Below are 23,393 nucleotides of genomic sequence, written 5' to 3'. Positions count from 1 at the left end.
AGACACATTTTTTTAGAGATTGTTTTATTAAACTGTATGTTTCTATACTTTTTCTATTTGTAATTAATATACTGAAAATCTGAATTAAGATCGGCAAAATTGCAAAACTCTATATAAATCGCTATTTTGCTGGAACTGGTATAATAGCACCTAAGAGGCTATTTTGCCGGAGCCGGCAAAATAGCCTCTGCCTATATGTTGATATCCTGGTCCTTTGATCACTAGTGAAAAGCTATCTCTTTGGTAATCATACCACATCAGGGCCCCCTCCCCTGGATCCGCCTATGGCTGCCTTTTATCGTAAATGGAACAGCATCCCCAAAACAGAGAAAAAAATCTAAAACTTTCAATCTATTTTTGTTTACCTGCTACGAACTTGACCGTTTAATAGCAATGTGAGTTTTTTATTTAGGGCTATACGTTATATCCGGAAACCGAAAAGTTGACGATCTGTCGATTACATCACAACAGTGCCATTCATATCTGATAAAGTCACTTTACATTCTTCATTCATTATCACGGATGACTAAATCGAAATAATATTTAATATATAACAAAAGTAATACAACATCCATTTAGATGTCGGCTGTGTCATCTTTTTAAATCCATGATAACAAAAATCATATTAAGATGTACATACGTCTGTCAGTTGTTTTTGTTGTTGTGGTAATTGAACAAGTCGCATAAATGGGGGTTCCATCGATTTCGGGATGGGTAAGGTGTTTGTTTTCCATGCATCGGTTAACATACCAATCTAATTAAAATATAGATCTCGGATTTCGTTATACTACGTTATACTACATACGAAGATCTAACAAGTACCCTACAAGGTTTCACTTTTGTGACCTTATATAACGTAATATTTGACCCCAGAAAGTATTTATATCGACCAATCAGAATGCTCTTTATAAACGCGACCTAGGAACATGTTGAAGATGGCGACGTAGAAATGGAAAAACAACCTAGAAAATGCATTAACTGAAATTTTGCCTTAGTACAAAGTGAAAGAATTGAAATTTGAGAAGAGACAAATTTTGGAAATCAAAGATTGCATGGTCAGGCTTCCAACATGCTTCAAACGGGCTATGGAAAGAGTTTACATACCAGATATCTGCTACCCGATAATTATCAAGTCTGCATTCAAAGGTAAATTCTCGAAAATAGAGTATTAAAGGTTGACATTTTTCTATCATTGGGCAACTTCTAGAGTGTTTATTAAAAAAAATCTTTGTGGAGGATTCACAGTGTACTTTAAAAAAAACATGACAATATCCCAGAAAACACATTGCAAGTCTTCATTCTCCTAATTCTCCTACCAAAAAATTATAATTATTAATTTACAAAGTCAATGAAGATATGGGATCAGATAAATCTAAATTCATTGGTAATAGTATATAAATCATAATGTCATCTTATTAATGATATTCTACTGTGTACTTGCAAAGATATACATGTATACTTATGCCAGCACATGCAGAAGAAGTTTTAATATCAGCATACTTTTTTTACTTCTGTCACACACTGATACATGTTGATATCATGAGGTGCTCCAGATAATTGTTAGGGGAAATTTTCTGCCAAGAAAGAAATTAATTGTTCACTATTCTTGGACTTGGCTACAGTGGGTCAGAATGGCAATTAGTGTTTCAGTGTTCATTAAATATTAGTTTAATGCTTTGTGAGAAAAATAACTTCATCCTGTTTATGTACATATAAAAAAGAAGATGTGGTATTATTGCCAATGAGACAACTCTCCACAAGAGACCAAATGACACAGAAATTAACAACTATAGGTCACCGTACAGCCTTCAACAATGAGCAAAGCCCATATCGCACAGTCAGCTATAAAAGGCCCCGAAATGACAATGTAAAACAATCAAACGAGAAAAACTAACGGCCTAATTTATGTACAAAAAAAACGAACGAATAACAAGTATGTAACACATAAACAAACGACAACCACTGAATTACAGGCACCTGACTTGGGACAGGCACATACATACACGATGTGGCAGGGTTAAACATGTTAGCGGGATCCCATCCCTCCCCCTAACCTGGGACAGTGGTGTAACAGTACAATATAAGAACGAACTATAAAAATCAGTTGAAAGAGGCAAAAAGTGTTACTTTAACCGTTCCAGAACAAATGGTATAATTGCTGAATTTTTCGTTTCCATTCTCTAACTTTAGTTTGCCTCAACCAAATGTTATGAAACTTATACACAATACTTATTACCAAAAAAACTCAGATCAAGCACAAATTTGGGTAGCATCACTTTTACCGTTCTTCAGTTATGTCGTTTTATAACTTTATATGATCTGCAAGAGTGGGCATCATCTGTGTCCTATGGACACATTCCCCATTTATTGTAGTCTTTTATACTCAAATATTTAGCTTTAACTACATGATTGAGTAACTTTGCAGAGGCGGATTTAGAGTGGGGGCTCAGGGGGCTCAGGCCCCCTTTTTTGGAAAAAATTGGTTGTTTATATAGGGAATCACTGAAGCATGGCTGTACAGGCCCCCATTATGAAGAAAATTTCTGGGTCTGCCACTGCTTTGTTTTCATTTGTAACATTACTAGTATAAATAATTTTGAAGACTTGATTAAGTAATTATGCTCTTGACTGATAGAATACTCTATCTTTAAATTCAACATGTCTAATACATATACTTGATCAATATATAGAACAAGACAGACGAGGCTATCTCTATCATAGTACATACATGTATGTTAAATTGTTCAGAAAACAACCAACCATCAAACAAAATCAATAGGTATCTTATAAGATTAATGTCTGGAAATGATGATGCTAAACAAAAAGTAAAAAATGTGAAATGAAATGAAATACAAGTTTAAAGATTTGTGTACAGATTCTGATAATAAATACATGTACATACAAATTTGATTAGGGAATCCACACCTCAAGGACTAATCCCAAAAAGGATTACTCAAGGGCCAGTGTTTTTATTTCCCCAAAATATGTTCAAAGATAAGAAGATGTGGATCCTAGAAATGGATTCACAGTGTCAATTTATAAATTTACTTTTAGATAACCTACATTTGTTGTACATGTATATCTGTAAGTAACATTTATTTAATAAAACATTCTGTCATTAACCAGAGGAACATATCAATTAAAATTTGTTTGAATAAACACTAGTATTAAATAAGTAACAGGGTATGTACATGTAGGTAGGGAAAACCTAAACAAACATGCATGTACATTTTTTCTTCATCTTTTAGTCTGGAAAAGCTAGTAATAATTATTAATGAAAAAAATTAAATGAGTTCCTCTGAAACGGATGTTAAATAATCTTAAATAAGCTTTATAATGGAGTCAGCATTGTTTTTGAAATCAGAGTATTCCATAAATATATTTAAATTGATATTTCACATGTTTCAGGAGCAGACATTCTTCCCTGGTCTATATAGCTTCATTGAAAGGAATCAGACACAGAAAGTTTGGGGAAATGAAATTGAGAGTCACTGTGAATAATTCACACACATGCTAGACATTAAAGAAATGGCCAGACACAGGCTCAGCTATAGAATCTGTATCAACTGGAAGCAACAGCATTTTCATCAGAAAACTAAAAAGGATGTGAAAAACATGAAACATGCATTTGGAAATGTTCAGCCGCCAAACAAATAGATATGCCAGGAAATGCAAATTGTTTGCTAATATAAATGTCAATGATGTCTGTACAAAAGCAAAGATATAAAAGCCTTTTTCATTTATACATGTAACAGTCATATACAATACAGATTTAAGACCATCAGACAATCTTTAAATCTTTGGAAGCCACAGCACCTAGTCCAAGACATTCCATATTTTCAACTCGTTATGAAGTCATATTTGACCAATCTGGTTTCCATTTATAGAAGTTTAAAAATAAGTTCTACATGTACATGACATGATGATCACCAGCAATGAAGGTGATATAGGATATAATATTCAAAGTAGAGAAGTATAAAGTGAATTTGAACCTCCCACCATAATAGCATTCTGCACATTTTGGATCACATATGGATCAAGCTGTTGTACTTGTGAACTAAAAGATTGTTGCTTGGTGGTTGTCAGGTACATTGTACATGTTGACAGTGCTATACGTCTATTAAATAAAATGCAGTTCAGAACAGTTATATTTTAGTAATAGATAGATTTCTTCTGTCTTTATTTGAACGGATAAACCAGATAATTAAAAAAAAAAATTCTGACAACTATGTCTGTTCTGGAACTGAAGACTACCTTCACTTTTTGTATCTTCCTTGTTCATTTTCCTCCAGATAAATTACTGACTATCACCATGAGGCTTATAACATGTATAAGTAGGCTTAATTCCTCCAAGGTCTCCAGTTATGTCCTGTCTGTGACAAAAGTTTCAGAATACAAGACATGCAAGACATGAAATGCTAATCGGACAACAACATTTACTATTTATATGAAGTTTTATATTTCAGAGGGTAGAAATCATGGATTTGTCATACTTAAAATCATAATCATGATAATGTATAAGGAATCCTTATGTTTAGAAGTTTCTGTCAAGACATATGTCCATTGTCCTTATTCCATTTTCATTGCTCAGTGCTCCTTAAAAAACTACATGTGTAGTGATTTTATCAAGTGAATTTGTGGCATATTATAAGTAATACGATATTTGGTATACATGTATGGGATCAAAGGTTTACATGTGTTGTCAGACGGGGTTCAACTTGTCTCTCAATTTTTTGTCGAGCCCCGGGTTCTCATTAAGGCGAGTCCTGGACTCATCATAATCAGTCTGGACTCATCATTTTCAAAACTTGCGAGTCCCAAGATGCATGAAAATTGTAAAATGTTGTATCAACTGAGCACATACATGTATATCGCCATTTTATCACAAAAGTTAAAAAATAATCTAAATTTTGTGTAATTAGGGATAGTGGTGCGGCGGCGTTAACTCACTTCTTAAAAGCTTAATATTGCAGAAGGTAGAAGATCTCGATGCTTCATACTTTGTATATAGATGCCTTATGATATGAAGTTTCCGTCTGTCATATGTCTATTGTCATTGACCTCATTTTCATGGTTCAGTGACTACTTGAAAAAAAAGTTCAGAATTTTTGTAATGTTAATTTCTCTCTTATGAGTAATTTGATAACTATATTTGGTATGTGCGTACCTTGCAAGGTCCTAATGCCTGTCAGACAGTTTTCATTTGACCTCGACCTCGTTTCATGGATCAGTGAATAAGGTTAAGTTTTCATGGTCAAGTCCATATCTCAGATACTATAAGCAATAGGTCTACTATATTTGGCGTACATGTATGTAATGATTGTAAGGTGTACATGTCCAGCTGTCAGGTGTCATCTGACCTTGACCTCATTTTCATGGTTCAGTGGTACTAGTTTAGTTTTTGTGTTTTGGTCTGTTTTTCTAATACTGTATGCAGTAGGTCAACTATATTTGGTGTATGGAAATATTTTACAATGTACATATCAGTCTGGCAATCAGTCTGGCAGGTACATGTATTATTTGACCTTGACCTAATTTTCACGGTTCATTGCTCAATGTTAAGCTTTTGTGTTTTGGTCTGTTTCTCTTAAACTTTAAGCAATATGTCAACTATATTTGGTGTAAGGAATGATTGTAAGGTGTATGCATGTATGTATGTCTGGTAGGTATCATCTGACCTTGACTTCATTTTCATGGTTCATTGGTCCATATGGAATTTCCATGGTTTGGTCTGTTTGTTTTATACTACAAGCAATAGGTCATCTATATTCTGTGTATGGAATGATTGTATTAAAGGTGTACATGTATTTCCGCCTTGGTTTATCTGACCTTGACCTCGTTTTCTTGGATCATAAATGTTAATGTGATACTTGTAGTAAAACTTTATAAGTAGGACTATCAACATAAAATCAATGGTCAGTATAGTAGGCGAGACATTTCAGCGTGTGCACTCTTTTTTCAACTTATAAGTCTACAGATATCTAAATAAAAAATTATGGTATATACATTAGGTAAAAATAAAATCAAACAAAAGACGGTGTTCATGTGACCCCAACCTCATTTTACCCATCAGTGATTAAGGTTATTTTTTTGTGCAAATTAATATATATTGTGGTTAATTCCATTTCTCAGATTCTACACAATGTATATAAAGCAGTAGGTCAAAGTTTACATATGAACAAGAAGAGATACTATACATGAAACGTTTATATATATGTTAATGATGATGGATAGCTGCTTACAGTCCAGTGGCAAATTAATATGCATATTCAGGACAAGAATATGTTTATGTGATGTGAATAATAACCCTGCTTTGTTATAGACCGACAGCAATTAAAATAGCAAAAAATAACTAAATGACATCTATAATGAAACCTACATGTATATATAAGGCTTCAATAGAAGGAAAGGCAATTGTCTATGCAATATGTCAAGCTCTACTCTTTAATGTGTCTATAAAAGTAGTGAATAAATTAAGCAGAAATATCTTGTTCATTGTGTCTGTGATAATCATTCATGTACATGTACATCACATCACTGCATGTACAAAAATGTACCACATCTATTTTATATAGATCTGTCATATGCATTTAATACACAATTCTGAAAATAAAAAAATAAAAACTATAGGCCATGCAACATGTACTACAAGTATACAACAGGGTTTATGCTTGGTAGAGGCACATGAAATGTGATTGAATTTAATGAAATAGTTTTTGTGTCACCTGAGACCATTGTTGCAAAATGTGACACTTAGGGATTACAATCAGCATAATTGTGCAGCAGCATAAACTATTTGAATAAAGTTTGATATTTCAGAAGATAGATGACCTGGATGTTTTATACCTTGTACACAGATACATTTTTGTGTACCTTATATGTGTAGTCACTAAGTTTCTGTCCAACAAATGTCCATTGTCCTTGACCTAATTTTTATGGTTCAGTGACTGCTTGATTAAAAATTATGCTTTTTTTCTCATTTGAAATTTTCACTTTACAAATGTATTATCTCAGATTCTATAAGCAATAGGTCAACTATATTTGGTGTATAGAATAATTGTTAGATGTACATGTGCATTTTGGACCAATCTAATTAAAATATAGATCTCGGATTTCGTTATACTACGTTATACTACATACGAAGATCTAACAAGTACCCTACAAGGTTTCACTTTTGTGACCTTATATAACGTAATATTTGACCCCAGAAAGTATTTATATCGACCAATCAGAATGCTCTTTATAAACGCGACCTAGGAACATGTTGAAGATGGCGACGTAGAAATGGAAAAACAACCTAGAAAATGCATTAACTGAAATTTTGCCTTAGTACAAAGTGAAAGAATTGAAATTTGAGAAGAGACAAATTTTGGAAATCAAAGATTGCATGGTCAGGCTTCCAACATGCTTCAAACGGGCTATGGAAAGAGTTTACATACCAGATATCTGCTACCCGATAATTATCAAGTCTGCATTCAAAGGTAAATTCTCGAAAATAGAGTATTAAAGGTTGACATTTTTCTATCATTGGGCAACTTCTAGAGTGTTTATTAAAAAAAATCTTTGTGGAGGATTCACAGTGTACTTTAAAAAAAACATGACAATATCCCAGAAAACACATTGCAAGTCTTCATTCTCCTAATTCTCCTACCAAAAAATTATAATTATTAATTTACAAAGTCAATGAAGATATGGGATCAGATAAATCTAAATTCATTGGTAATAGTATATAAATCATAATGTCATCTTATTAATGATATTCTACTGTGTACTTGCAAAGATATACATGTATACTTATGCCAGCACATGCAGAAGAAGTTTTAATATCAGCATACTTTTTTTACTTCTGTCACACACTGATACATGTTGATATCATGAGGTGCTCCAGATAATTGTTAGGGGAAATTTTCTGCCAAGAAAGACATTAATTGTTCACTATTCTTGGACTTGGCTACAGTGGGTCAGAATGGCAATTAGTGTTTCAGTGTTCATTAAATATTAGTTTAATGCTTTGTGAGAAAAATAACTTCATCCTGTTTATGTACATATAAAAAAGAAGATGTGGTATTATTGCCAATGAGACAACTCTCCACAAGAGACCAAATGACACAGAAATTAACAACTATAGGTCACCGTACAGCCTTCAACAATGAGCAAAGCCCATATCGCACAGTCAGCTATAAAAGGCCCCGAAATGACAATGTAAAACAATCAAACGAGAAAAACTAACGGCCTAATTTATGTACAAAAAAAACGAACGAATAACAAGTATGTAACACATAAACAAACGACAACCACTGAATTACAGGCACCTGACTTGGGACAGGCACATACATACACGATGTGGCAGGGTTAAACATGTTAGCGGGATCCCATCCCTCCCCCTAACCTGGGACAGTGGTGTAACAGTACAATATAAGAACGAACTATAAAAATCAGTTGAAAGAGGCAAAAAGTGTTACTTTAACCGTTCCAGAACAAATGGTATAATTGCTGAATTTTTCGTTTCCATTCTCTAACTTTAGTTTGCCTCAACCAAATGTTATGAAACTTATACACAATACTTATTACCAAAAAAACTCAGATCAAGCACAAATTTGGGTAGCATCACTTTTACCGTTCTTCAGTTATGTCGTTTTATAACTTTATATGATCTGCAAGAGTGGGCATCATCTGTGTCCTATGGACACATTCCCCATTTATTGTAGTCTTTTATACTCAAATATTTAGCTTTAACTACATGATTGAGTAACTTTGCAGAGGCGGATTTAGAGTGGGGGCTCAGGGGGCTCAGGCCCCCTTTTTTGGAAAAAATTGGTTGTTTATATAGGGAATCACTGAAGCATGGCTGTACAGGCCCCCATTATGAAGAAAATTTCTGGGTCTGCCACTGCTTTGTTTTCATTTGTAACATTACTAGTATAAATAATTTTGAAGACTTGATTAAGTAATTATGCTCTTGACTGATAGAATACTCTATCTTTAAATTCAACATGTCTAATACATATACTTGATCAATATATAGAACAAGACAGACGAGGCTATCTCTATCATAGTACATACATGTATGTTAAATTGTTCAGAAAACAACCAACCATCAAACAAAATCAATAGGTATCTTATAAGATTAATGTCTGGAAATGATGATGCTAAACAAAAAGTAAAAAATGTGAAATGAAATGAAATACAAGTTTAAAGATTTGTGTACAGATTCTGATAATAAATACATGTACATACAAATTTGATTAGGGAATCCACACCTCAAGGACTAATCCCAAAAAGGATTACTCAAGGGCCAGTGTTTTTATTTCCCCAAAATATGTTCAAAGATAAGAAGATGTGGATCCTAGAAATGGATTCACAGTGTCAATTTATAAATTTACTTTTAGATAACCTACATGTACATGTATATCTGTAAGTAACATTTATTTAATAAAACATTCTGTCATTAACCAGAGGAACATATCAATTAAAATTTGTTTGAATAAACACTAGTATTAAATAAGTAACAGGGTATGTACATGTAGGTAGGGAAAACCTAAACAAACATGCATGTACATTTTTTCTTCATCTTTTAGTCTGGAAAAGCTAGTAATAATTATTAATGAAAAAAATTAAATGAGTTCCTCTGAAACGGATGTTAAATAATCTTAAATAAGCTTTATAATGGAGTCAGCATTGTTTTGAAATCAGAGTATTCCATAAATATATTTAAATTGATATTTCACATGTTTCAGGAGCAGACATTCTTCCCTGGTCTATATAGCTTCATTGAAAGGAATCAGACACAGAAAGTTTGGGGAAATGAAATTGAGAGTCACTGTGAATAATTCACACACATGCTAGACATTAAAGAAATGGCCAGACACAGGCTCAGCTATAGAATCTGTATCAACTGGAAGCAACAGCATTTTCATCAGAAAACTAAAAAGGATGTGAAAAACATGAAACATGCATTTGGAAATGTTCAGCCGCCAAACAAATAGATATGCCAGGAAATGCAAATTGTTTGCTAATATAAATGTCAATGATGTCTGTACAAAAGCAAAGATATAAAAGCCTTTTTCATTTATACATGTAACAGTCATATACAATACAGATTTAAGACCATCAGACAATCTTTAAATCTTTGGAAGCCACAGCACCTAGTCCAAGACATTCCATATTTTCAACTCGTTATGAAGTCATATTTGACCAATCTGGTTTCCATTTATAGAAGTTTAAAAATAAGTTCTACATGTACATGACATGATGATCACCAGCAATGAAGGTGATATAGGATATAATATTCAAAGTAGAGAAGTATAAAGTGAATTTGAACCTCCCACCATAATAGCATTCTGCACATTTTGGATCACATATGGATCAAGCTGTTGTACTTGTGAACTAAAAGATTGTTGCTTGGTGGTTGTCAGGTACATTGTACATGTTGACAGTGCTATACGTCTATTAAATAAAATGCAGTTCAGAACAGTTATATTTTAGTAATAGATAGATTTCTTCTGTCTTTATTTGAACGGATAAACCAGATAATTAAAAAAAAAAATTCTGACAACTATGTCTGTTCTGGAACTGAAGACTACCTTCACTTTTTGTATCTTCCTTGTTCATTTTCCTCCAGATAAATTACTGACTATCACCATGAGGCTTATAACATGTATAAGTAGGCTTAATTCCTCCAAGGTCTCCAGTTATGTCCTGTCTGTGACAAAAGTTTCAGAATACAAGACATGCAAGACATGAAATGCTAATCGGACAACAACATTTACTATTTATATGAAGTTTTATATTTCAGAGGGTAGAAATCATGGATTTGTCATACTTAAAATCATAATCATGATAATGTATAAGGAATCCTTATGTTTAGAAGTTTCTGTCAAGACATATGTCCATTGTCCTTATTCCATTTTCATTGCTCAGTGCTCCTTAAAAAACTACATGTGTAGTGATTTTATCAAGTGAATTTGTGGCATATTATAAGTAATACGATATTTGGTATACATGTATGGGATCAAAGGTTTACATGTGTTGTCAGACGGGGTTCAACTTGTCTCTCAATTTTTTGTCGAGCCCCGGGTTCTCATTAAGGCGAGTCCTGGACTCATCATAATCAGTCTGGACTCATCATTTTCAAAACTTGCGAGTCCCAAGATGCATGAAAATTGTAAAATGTTGTATCAACTGAGCACATACATGTATATCGCCATTTTATCACAAAAGTTAAAAAATAATCTAAATTTTGTGTAATTAGGGATAGTGGTGCGGCGGCGTTAACTCACTTCTTAAAAGCTTAATATTGCAGAAGGTAGAAGATCTCGATGCTTCATACTTTGTATATAGATGCCTTATGATATGAAGTTTCCGTCTGTCATATGTCTATTGTCATTGACCTCATTTTCATGGTTCAGTGACTACTTGAAAAAAAAGTTCAGAATTTTTGTAATGTTAATTTCTCTCTTATGAGTAATTGGATAACTATATTTGGTATGTGCGTACCTTGCAAGGTCCTAATGCCTGTCAGACAGTTTTCATTTGACCTCGACCTCGTTTCATGGATCAGTGAATAAGGTTAAGTTTTCATGGTCAAGTCCATATCTCAGATACTATAAGCAATAGGTCTACTATATTTGGCGTACGTGTATGTAATGATTGTAAGGTGTACATGTCCAGCTGGCAGGTGTCATCTGACCTTGACCTCATTTTCATGGTTCAGTGGTACTAGTTTAGTTTTTGTGTTTTGGTCTGTTTTTCTAATACTGTATGCAGTAGGTCAACTATATTTGGTGTATGGAAATATTTTACAATGTACATATCAGTCTGGCAATCAGTCTGGCAGGTACATGTATTATTTGACCTTGACCTAATTTTCACGGTTCATTGCTCAATGTTAAGCTTTTGTGTTTTGGTCTGTTTCTCTTAAACTTTAAGCAATATGTCAACTATATTTGGTGTAAGGAATGATTGTAAGGTGTATGCATGTATGTATGTCTGGTAGGTATCATCTGACCTTGACTTCATTTTCATGGTTCATTGGTCCATATGGAATTTCCATGGTTTGGTCTGTTTGTTTTATACTACAAGCAATAGGTCATCTATATTCTGTGTATGGAATGATTGTATTAAAGGTGTACATGTATTTCCGCCTTGGTTTATCTGACCTTGACCTCGTTTTCTTGGATCATAAATGTTAATGTGATACTTGTAGTAAAACTTTATAAGTAGGACTATCAACATAAAATCAATGGTCAGTATAGTAGGCGAGACATTTCAGCGTGTGCACTCTTGTTTCAACTTATAAGTCTACAGATATCTAAATAAAAAATTATGGTATATACATTAGGTAAAAATAAAATCAAACAAAAGACGGTGTTCATGTGACCCCAACCTCATTTTACCCATCAGTGATTAAGGTTATTTTTTTGTGCAAATTAATATATATTGTGGTTAATTCCATTTCTCAGATTCTAACCAATGTATATAAAGCAGTAGGTCAAAGTTTACATATGAACAAGAAGAGATACTATACATGAAACGTTTATATATATGTTAATGATGATGGATAGCTGCTTACAGTCCAGTGGCAAATTAATATGCATATTCAGGACAAGAATATGTTTATGTGATGTGAATAATAACCCTGCTTTGTTATAGACCGACAGCAACTAAAATAGCAAAAAATAACTAAATGACATCTATAATGAAACCTACATGTATATATAAGGCTTCAATAGAAGGAAAGGCAATTGTCTATGCAATATGTCAAGCTCTACTCTTTAATGTGTCTATAAAAGTAGTGAATAAATTAAGCAGAAATATCTTGTTCATTGTGTCTGTGATAATCATTCATGTACATGTACATCACATCACTGCATGTACAAAAATGTACCACATCTATTTTATATAGATCTGTCATATGCATTTAATACACAATTCTGAAAATAAAAAAATAAAAACTATAGGCCATGCAACATGTACTACAAGTATACAACAGGGTTTATACTTGGTAGAGGCACATGAAATGTGATTGAATTTAATGAAATAGTTTTTGTGTCACCTGAGACCATTGTTGCAAAATGTGACACTTAGGGATTACAATCAGCATAATTGTGCAGCAGCATAAACTATTTGAATAAAGTTTGATATTTCAGAAGATAGATGACCTGGATGTTTTATACCTTGTACACAGATACATTTTTGTGTACCTTATATGTGTAGTCACTAAGTTTCTGTCCAACAAATGTCCATTGTCCTTGACCTAATTTTTATGGTTCAGTGACTGCTTGATTAAAAATTATGCTTTTTTTCTCATTTGAAATTTTCACTTTACAAATGTATTATCTCAGATTCTATAAGCAATATTTGGTGTATAGAATAATTGTTAGATGTACATGTGCATTTTGGACTAGCAGTTTTTATCGAACCTTGACCTCTTTTTCATGGTTCATTCTTTAGTAGTTGTGGTTAAGTCTATTTCTCAAACTAGCAATAAGGCCTCTACATTTGGTGTATGGAATGATTTTAAGGTGAACATGTCCAACACAGGCATTTTTTTCTGACCTTGACCTTTTTCATGATTTATTATTTGTGATTTTGGTCTATTTTGCAGACACTTTGAAGCAATAGGGCCACTATATTCTGCATATGACTTCTGCAGCCCTTCTATGTCAAGTATATATTGATCTTAAAAAATGACAGGTTATTGATAATTTAGTTTATTGCTTTCAAATTTAAAAATTTGATTAAAAGGTAAAAAAAGCTAGAATTTTCATTTTGGACTAAGGGAGCTACCATTTGATTTTTATGGGGGGGTGGGGGCTAGGATGAAAAATTTTGTCCTGCATTTTTTTTAGTTGTAATATCTGTCCTGCCTCTTTATTTTTCACTCTATTCGGTCCTGCCTTTTTTTTAAGTTTATCCTGATTTTTTTTTTTTACCTAAATTGTCATCCTGAGGCCATCAAAAAGAATATGTTTGTTTGCCCTAACCCTATCTACCAATATAATAGCTGCCTACTCAAAATCTTTTATTGTCCTGATGTGAAAAAGTTTTTTTTTTAATCAGATAGGCATGAAGACTAAAAATCATCTGACACTTCAATTACTCTTTAGAGAAAAAAAAGAAAATGCCTACCTACCTACCCACTGTCTCTACCTTTGGGTAGGGTTTGGGCAAACCAAAATATTTTTAAGTGTGGCTTGACTTTTTTTTTGCAAGTGTCTCATCCTGCCTTTTTTTTACTCAAAACTCCTGTCCTGCCTATTTTTTTCAAATTTCATCCTAGCCCCCCCCTAAAAGTCAAATGGAAGCTCCCTATATAACTTTTTTCAAATTAACTTGGATTTTAATAAAACTCTACAGCTATCTCAATCATATATTGATCTTACAAAATGCAAGGTTATTTGGAAGTCAGGTTTATTGGTAACTGTAAATGTAAGAAATTATTTAAAAGGTAAAAAAGCAAGAATTTTCAGTTCGAGCTAAATTCGCAGCTATCTAAATCATATATTGATATTACAAAATGCCTGGTTATTAGTCCCCTACCGTCAAAGTCGAAGGGGACTTTAGGTTTGCACTCCGTCCGTCTGTCTGTCTGTCCATCCATCAGTCTGGCAAATCAGTTTTCCACACTTTTCTTCTTTGTGCTTGAAGATATTGATTTGGTTTTTGGTGTATTGTTTTATCATGACAAGTTACAGATCAAGTTCGAATTTTATTTATCAATTATTATGTCAATGATAGACTAGGATTGGTTTTTTGTACATGTATATATGTATCTGCTACAGCATGGGAATTGTATAGGAAATACACATGTATTTAAATATATAGCCTACTACCTAAGATTTTTTTTCTTACTAGATACAAAATAAAAGAGCCCCCACCCTGACAGTTCACAAAAATTCGTACAGTAAGGCACCTCTCTAGTAGACTCGACCAACTGAGCTAAAAAAAACTTCACCAGAGCAGCTAATAGAGGACAGTTTTTTTTTTCTTGTATGCAAGCCGAGGGGGGTGCTTGTGGCGCTAAACATATATATGTATGGTTTATCAATGCTTACTTTTTACATGTCCCATTCAAACTATGCATAGTTTGCACCCCCTTATCAAAATCCTTGATCCACGTCTGGCAGAGGGAAGCAGTCAGGGGCGGATCCAGCCATTTATAAAAGGGGGGAGGGGTTCCTAACCCAGGATAAAGAGGGGGGGTTCCAACTATATGTCCCCATTCAAATGCATTGATCGTCAAAAAAAAGGGAGGTTCCAACCCCCGGAAGCCACCCCCCCCTGGATCCGCCACTGGCAGTGCTATAGTGTACAGTTTAACAGTGTTTACTGTACTCTTTAATTTCCACGATTACGATCCGACCTCAAGTCATAAAGCATATGAGGCACATCTGAAAACTTTGACAAACGTCACATATTTCAAATATTCATGGCTATAGTTACAATATGACGACGAAAGAGATTTAAAAACTATTTCCAAACGATTAACAATCGAAGCGATAAATTTTAAGTCCCATTGCTTTTATTTTTGGATACCCTCGGGACCTTTCAATGAACCTCATTCAAGTAAATATGTTCCGCGTGCGCTGTTCAGATTGGTTAACTAGAATTCTGATTGGTTGAAAAAGTCACATGCAAAATCCTTCAGAAGTGAAACCTTATACGGGTAGTTGTTAGATCTTCGTATGTAGTATAACGTAGTATAACGAAATCCGAGATCTATATTTTAATTAGATTGTTAACATACATGCTGCTTGCTCTATTAATGGGGCTACATAGTTGTGTATCTTCTCCTTTAAAATAGGCAATAACATCAAGATAAATACTTATAAACTCAATAGAACAAGAAAGGTACTGTTGAACACCTCTCTTTGCAATAAGTTACTTCATTTTCAAAATGACACAAAATAACTATTGACGAGACGATGTAAGTCCCCGACTTGGGGTATATTTAAGAAATGACTGTAATATTTTTTTCTGTCTATGAAAAAATAACATCAAAAATGACCTGCAGACTGAATAATCCGCGTAGTGGGTTATTTAAAATTTCAATTTATTCACAACTTGTATAGTCAATGGAAAATCTAGAGCTTGATATATTGCTAAGACACATGTTTATTGGTGAAGACTGTATGTTGATCTCTGGATTGCTTTGACTACTTTTGTCTTTGGGTTGCTGTCAAATTATTGTCCATCCTCATCTACTTATATTCAAATGCATTATACCCTTTGAAAATAAACACGAGCATGGTATGACAGTAATAATCCAATAAAGTAATTCTTCATTACTGTGTAAAAACGATTTCGAGACATTAACCTTTCCTAGTTTAATACGGTAACAATCTAATTAATAAAAAAAGCAAACTGAAGGGAAAACTTTGCATCAAAATGTTAAGCAATCCATACTTACATAGCCACCAATATCGGAATAGAATTTAATAGCTTCCGGTACAACGCAGAAGACACTTGTATCACGTGTGCCCTGTGTATGGAACATATTGTGAAACCCCTCATAATGACGAAATGATGTTACGAGCGGTTTAACCCAATCCTTGTGAATTTTCTTCATATTGAGGAATGCACATCCTCGTGGGCAATAAAACCATTTATGGAGATTTCCTATAAAAAAAAAGATGAAGAGCTCATTTTAATTAGTCTTTTTTATCATTTTTTTTTTTACTTTAACCTTCAATTTCGTACTTCTGTCTTTGTTGTTACATTTTGTAGTATATGATCGTTCTTTGTGTGATAAGTTTGCCCTATAAGGTTTTGCATTCTATGTTAGGACAATCTATTTTTTACAATTTTCAATATTATTTCAAATTTAAAAATTATAGTTTTTACACCCTCCTTTTTGAAAACTGATGTCTGATGGATATTATAACTTTCATCATTCTTATTCAACTAACATTTATTGTACCAAATTAAATATCACTTAAAATTCTTGATCATGTGAACAAATAGGGTGCTGGGATTTTTTTTAATAATTCGATTTTTTAAGTTCAATAATGCACATGTTCTTAATAAAAAAACAAGTATCAGTAAAACAATGTTAATGTTATTTTACACAAGACAGTTGTGATTTGGTTTCGCCAACTTCCCTATTGTGTAAATCAAAATTCCTGGTTTTTTTTGTGTTTTTTTTTTTTTAATTCAACCATTCAGGAAATTAAAGAAAACATCATTGGATTTTTCGTATCTACTTCTAAATAAAACTTTATTATTTACCTGTATAAAAGTCAGCGTTAAGCTCTCGAAGATTCAGTGGAATTTGCCCTAGTGCATGAGCACCGTCTATCAGACTGAGAACTCCATATTCCTTGCAAAGTGGAATCAATTTCTCTATTGGCATTCTTACAGAAAGAGGACTTGAAATATGTTCTATCTCAGTATGAAACAAATAGAAAAATGTCAAATATTGTAATCACCAAGGTAATTTAAAATACTTGAACTAAAAATTCATTCAATACATTAGATAGATGGATGACTGGATCGGTGTTTAACGTCCAGTGGCAAATATCAAATGCATATTAGAAACATAATAATGTCATATGACGACATGTGTCTATATTGTTGAAGAATGTGAGATAAGTTGATCACTTCAGGATTAATTAATTGTTATTTGCTTCTTTGGGTTGATGTCTCATTGACTAAACTATACTCAACATCTCTGTTCATTCATAATTATCCGTTTTCTTATTTATATACATATATCGTTTTTAACCATGTGAAATATTTATGAGAAGACATCTTTTGTATCTTCTCTTCGTCTTAAACTAAATTGTATTTGTTGAAGCAATACAGAAATTATCCTATGATGTTCTTACCTATTATAGCAATTCTTACATTTTTGTTCTTGCTGAAATAACTTCTAAAAGCTTCAATAACGTCGTCCTCGCTTTTAATAGGGAACTCAAATGAAAGAGCATATGTTTTGACACCTGCAAATGAAATTATTTACTATGTATTTAATTACAATTGGATAATACTAAGAGTATTCAAATAACACAGAGCTGAGAAGGTGATAGAGCAGATTATTACCCCGAGAAAAAATTGTCAACCGAGGTGAAGCTAAGTTTCACAATGTTTTTTCGAAGGGTAACAATCTGCTCTATCATCCTCTAAGCCTCTTCTTCTTAAAGTTTCTAGCGATCCTTCATTTATTGAAGATTATTCGTAGGGCGTCGACTATAAAATTTGATTTATAATTAACAAGATAACCAGAAAAAAGAAACAAAATCAAAAATCAAAATAATATATGTACATTTGAAAAATAACATTTAGATAAAACTATATACATTTGATAACAATAATAGTTAAGGGTTGAACATAGGGATTAGAGCAGATTATGAGATCATATTCTTGAATCCCTGTACTGTACTGCATGAAACTATGTGTTGTGGCAACTGATTCTAATCTATAACTGTACGCGGATAAAATGAATATTTATAACTGTCTTTAGATAGAAATAAGAAGATGTGGTATGAGTGCCAATGAGACAACTCTCCATTCAAGTCACAATGTGTAAAAAGTAAACAATTTTAGGTCAAAGTACGGCCTTCAACACGGAGCCTTGGCTCACACCGAACAGCAAGCTATAAAGGGCCCCAAAATGACTAGTGTAAAACAATTCAAATAGGAAAACCAACTGTCTAATCTATATAAATAACGAGAAACGAGAAACACTTATGAACCACATCAACAAACGACAATCACTGAACAACAAGCTCCTGACTTAGGACAGGTGTAAACAAATGCAGCGGGTTTAAACGTTTTAACAGGCGCCAACCTTCACCCTAAACTGAAACAGTAGTGTAATATTACAACATAGAAAGACACACTATAAAATATCAATTGAAATGGCTTAGACATATTAACAAAAACAAGTAAACATACACTGAACGAATAAATTTGATCTATGACACAATATATAAATACAATATTAATAACAAAACGGGACGTAAAACAATGTCAAAAAGACAACTCTAATCAGGGACAAAATGGCGTTAAATAAAATAACGTACACAAATTACTATAAAAAACGAGAAACCAGAAACGCTTTTTTTAATAGTTTTGTTACACCAGTAAGAAAGCCAATGTTACTCACGGAGCCGCGATTAAAGAACGATTCAAATTATGTCGATCGACTGACGTGTGCATCATCTCACCAAAATTAAGCTTGTTCTAGGGTCTTTTGTTTTGATTTGTTATTCTAATTAATAAAATACTTTCGTTTTGACCCTATCGGCAGCAATAAATTTAAACACTAAAGTCTTGCAATTTTGTTTAGTAAGAGTAGTAACGACTATAAAACGTTTCGTAGTTTTTTAATAAGATAAATAAATAAATATGTGAAAGAACACTAAAAAAATGCGAAAACCATGACACTCAACGGAGACAACCTAATCTACGAAAAACAGCAGCTTAGCAAATATTTACGAATTTTACGTAATGTTTCTTTAAGCGAAAGATTGAAGTTAGCTTTCTTTTATTTTTGTTCTATCTTATCTCAATGTGTATGTTCTTAGACCGTGCAACAAATACTTTACCTTTACATTCTGAATGTTAAACAAGCTCTTCACGCGTGTATTGTATTGCACATGTGTATGATGTTTGATCGTGTAACGAATACTTTACCTTTACATTCTGAATGTTTAACAAGCTCTTCACACGTGTATTGTATTGCACATGTGTATGATCTTTGATCGTGTAACGAATACTATACCTTTACATTCTGAATGTTTAACAAGCTCTTCACGCGTGTATTGTATTGCGCATGTGTATGATGTTTGATCGTGTAACGAGTACTATACCTTTACATTCTGAATGTTTAACAAGCTCTTCACACGTGTATTGTATTGCACATGTGTATAATGTTTGATCGTGTAACGAATACTATACCTTTACATTCTGAATGTTTAACAAGCTCTTCACACGTGTATTGTATTGCACATGTGTATGATGTTTGATCGTGTAACAAATACTTTAGCTTTACATTCTGAATGTTTAACAAGCTCTTCACACGTGTATTGTATTGCACATGTGTATGCTCTTTGATCGTGTAACGAATACTATACCTTTACATTCTGAATGTTTAACAAGCTCTTCACACGTGTATTGTATTGCACTTGTGTATGATCTTTGATCGTGTAACAAATACTTTAGCTTTACATTCTGAATGTTTAACAAGCTCTTCTCACGTGTATTGTATTGCACGGTACGCCATATCAGTTTACACAATAATGTCATCTGGTTTCAGTCTTAACGACTTCAGAACAGTGTTGACACCTAATTAAAAAAAATATGCTGTCCTTAAAATGATCAATGCTTTCATTCCTTATGTGTAATCTTGTATATATTAAAACACGTGTAAAAGAGCATTGCATAAGATAATGTATTCCTCTACTATTTCTAAAGTTGTTGTGAATTGAGATGATCGTTTTTTTTTTTACATAATGAAATCTTAAAATATCAGCTGCAAGTCACGAAAGCTTCAAATTGTGTGTAACGACTGTTATTTAACGATATCTATATGGATATATAAATTCCGATGATATGTGTCCGACATCAGGAACCTCATCAGTGATTGCCTTTTGTCCTTTTTTTATTTTGAAACATTTGGTGTTGAAGGCAGTTTTGTTTATACCCTTACCGTTGAATTTATTCTCGACTCTTATTTTTGACTCTGCCCTTAAATAAATTGTATTGACACACGTTAATTTAAAACTACTGTTTGTAAAACCTCTAGAAGTCTGATGGATTTAATGTTGTGTCGTTGGCTAGCTGTCTCTTCTTTAGTGCTTTTTCATTGAAGTCCTCATGCATCAATTCACTTTCTAATCATAGAATACATTTTGTTATTTAATCAGTGTCTTTGTGCTACCTTTGATATATATATGTTATCGGATTTTCTACATCTTGATATCGTAAAATATCATCATCGAACGACAATGTGAACCTTTATTTTTTGTAAAGTGAAAAACAGAAAACATTGAAATCTTTCACAGGAATTCAAATGAAGTCAAACAAATAATGGAGGGATAAAATAAAGAGAAAAACGAGTCTTTCCTATAGAATAAGAACTTGTTCAAAAGGATATACATGTATGTGCATATGTACCTGTAGTTGTGTTCTGTACAAAAACAAAATCTTCTGCATCTGCTTTGACGAATCCAGCTAATGCCGTTGTCGCCTCTCTAAGTTTCATGAACTCTGTTTTATTACCCCACAAATCAGGTAAATCATACATTTCATCCATAAGCCTGAAACTCGATAAAAACGTATGGTCATGTGTACCCTTAAAGTGATTCAAACTAAACTAGAGATTCCAAGAACCCGATAAAAGTTACTCATGGATGTGTTATTTACGGAAGCCATAAAGACACACTTAAAAAATGAAATTTATCCCAGATCTCTGATTTCCAAATCCGGGATCTTGGTTTCCCAATTCGTGGTCTCTGATTATCAATTCATGATCTCGGTTTCCCAATCTGTGGTCTCGGTTTCTGGGTTTTCCAATCTGTGGTCTCGGATTATCAATCCGTGATCTCGGTTTCCCAATCTGTGGTCCCGATTTTCCAATATGTGGTCTCGGATGATCAATCCGTGATCTCAATTTCCCACTCCGTGATTTTGGGTTCTCAATCCTTAATCTCGGATATCCAATTCGTGATTTCGGATCAATAATATATAGTCTCAGATTTGGAAACTGTGATCTCGGATTAATAATCCTTGATCTCGGTTTCCAATCCGTGATCTCAAGATCTGGCTTGTTAATCTGAGATCACGGATAGGAAACCAAGTTCACGGATTATTAACGTTTTTTTTTTCTTTCAATTTCATCTTTCATGAAAACCCAGGATTCCATTCATGTACATCATAGTGAAATCAACTTAGTAATTTTGACAACATGGTCTATGGAAGTGTACACCAAGGAAAAAAAATTATAATGGATCAATCACATTCAGATATTTGTAGATGTGCAAATTATTATGATAATGAAGTATTCCATATTTTGTAATTCGTGGACAGAAAGTATTTAACAAGCTTAAATTTTTGCTAATTTCAGGCCAAAGAAACTCTGTAAAAAGTCACCTCCTTTGAGCATCCTGAACTTGTTTCGGCACAGCACCAAATGCTCCATGGTTCACAAATGTTATACCTTCTTTTAAAGTAAAGGCTTTTTCACGCATTTCCTTCCCAAATGAAAGATTCATTTTCCTGTAAAGAGGAAATGTTTATGTTTTACAATCGATCCAGTAGATAATAATTCAATTGTACTTTATATGTTAACAAACGAAAGGAACTGAATAGACCAGATACAAGTTAAATTAATATCAGATAATTATAAGTTTATTTGTTTGTGTATTGCAAATATTCAAGGTTACTTTAGTGTATTGCGCATTGTGTAAGAACGTTACAAATATGGGCAAACACCATTTCCCAAAAAATAGTTTACCCACATTAATATCTTCACAGTAGGTATAGTGTCCGGCTGGGATAGTGTTTTTCGAGTGATTTGTGCGGGTTTTATCGAGTGTATTCACTTTTTTTCTAGTGAATATGATCAAAAATGTAAACAAACAGACTTGCTTTCTGGTAAGACGTAAAAAAAAAAGATGCTAGAACCTTATATACAAGATCAAAGAAGGTAAATAAGTATTTGTGATAAAAAGATGTTATCAACCCTTGCTACATTATTTTGTTTTAGAAACGTTTAATTTAGCCTTACTATGCTTAATTCCAAAATATAGATTAAAGCCATTTTTATGCACATACCAATGCAAATGTCAACGGAAATGCATACATGGAATCTATATATACTTAGACATACAGACACATTACAAACATTCTTGTGTTTGCATTGAAAAGACATTTTGGAGAGTAAATTCATTTTTATATGTCCGTTTTTTTTAGAGCAGTCCATGTTTTTTCGAGTGCGTCCTTGTTTTACCGAGTGAAAAAAAAATCCTATGGCTTAAAATGCAATATGTCAGTGCATTTACATTTAATATCAATCGAAAGGTTCAAATAATAAAGTACTGTTTAAGGCACGAAACAATGCATTAAACCAGTTTGATAATGTTGTGACGATGCGCACGATGTTGGTACGAATTCCAGTTGGCTATAGACTATCATAAAGATAAATGCGTAGACTGGTTAGCTCGATAAAAATTTAGTGATTTTTGGTTGATATGAGTTAAATAGGCTTAAAAATAAAGTAAAATAGGAACCGAAATTTAAAAGACCAAAAAAAAACAAAACTTAATTATCTCATGTTTACCCAAAAACGTAAGGTGCAACGTTACATTTTGTGTAAAAAAAATCAAGGTTCCGTGTCTTTCATTTCGTATTTTTTCTCCGATCATCGTAAAACTTGACAAAAATATTGC

At 33.1% G+C, this 23,393-nt stretch overlaps 3 long non-coding RNA genes across 5 annotated transcripts; 2 read left to right on the top strand and 1 right to left on the bottom strand.

Annotated features, from left to right (window-relative positions):
- The first annotated feature begins 750 nt into the window (after nt 1–750).
- On the top strand, nt 751–4,148 carry LOC127734772 (uncharacterized). Its single transcript, XR_007997748.1, has 2 exons — nt 751–1,146; nt 3,409–4,148. It is a non-coding gene; the product is annotated as an uncharacterized LOC127734772 (long non-coding RNA).
- A 2,939-nt stretch (nt 4,149–7,087) lies between these two features.
- On the top strand, nt 7,088–10,477 carry LOC127734773 (uncharacterized). Its single transcript, XR_007997749.1, has 2 exons — nt 7,088–7,481; nt 9,738–10,477. It is a non-coding gene; the product is annotated as an uncharacterized LOC127734773 (long non-coding RNA).
- Nucleotides 10,478–16,416: 5,939 nt separating this feature from the next.
- On the bottom strand, nt 16,417–19,948 carry LOC127734777 (uncharacterized). 3 transcript variants are annotated; one of them, XR_007997756.1, is made up of 4 exons: nt 19,903–19,948; nt 17,829–17,942; nt 17,230–17,382; nt 16,417–16,620 (listed from the first exon to the last, which is right to left on the bottom strand). It is a non-coding gene; the product is annotated as an uncharacterized LOC127734777 (long non-coding RNA). The 3 variants fall into 3 exon arrangements; XR_007997757.1 differs by lacking the exon at nt 19,903–19,948 and adding an exon at nt 19,815–19,860; XR_007997755.1 differs by lacking the exon at nt 19,903–19,948 and adding an exon at nt 19,639–19,684.
- Nucleotides 19,949–23,393: the final 3,445 nt, after the last annotated feature.

This window comes from Mytilus californianus, unplaced genomic scaffold (assembly GCF_021869535.1).
Source record: "Mytilus californianus isolate M0D057914Y unplaced genomic scaffold, xbMytCali1.0.p SCAF_3, whole genome shotgun sequence".
NCBI classification, from domain to species: Eukaryota; Metazoa; Mollusca; class Bivalvia; order Mytilida; family Mytilidae; genus Mytilus; species Mytilus californianus.
The sequence above is the reverse complement of the archived record's forward strand: the minus strand, read 5'-3'. Positions and strand labels throughout refer to the sequence as shown.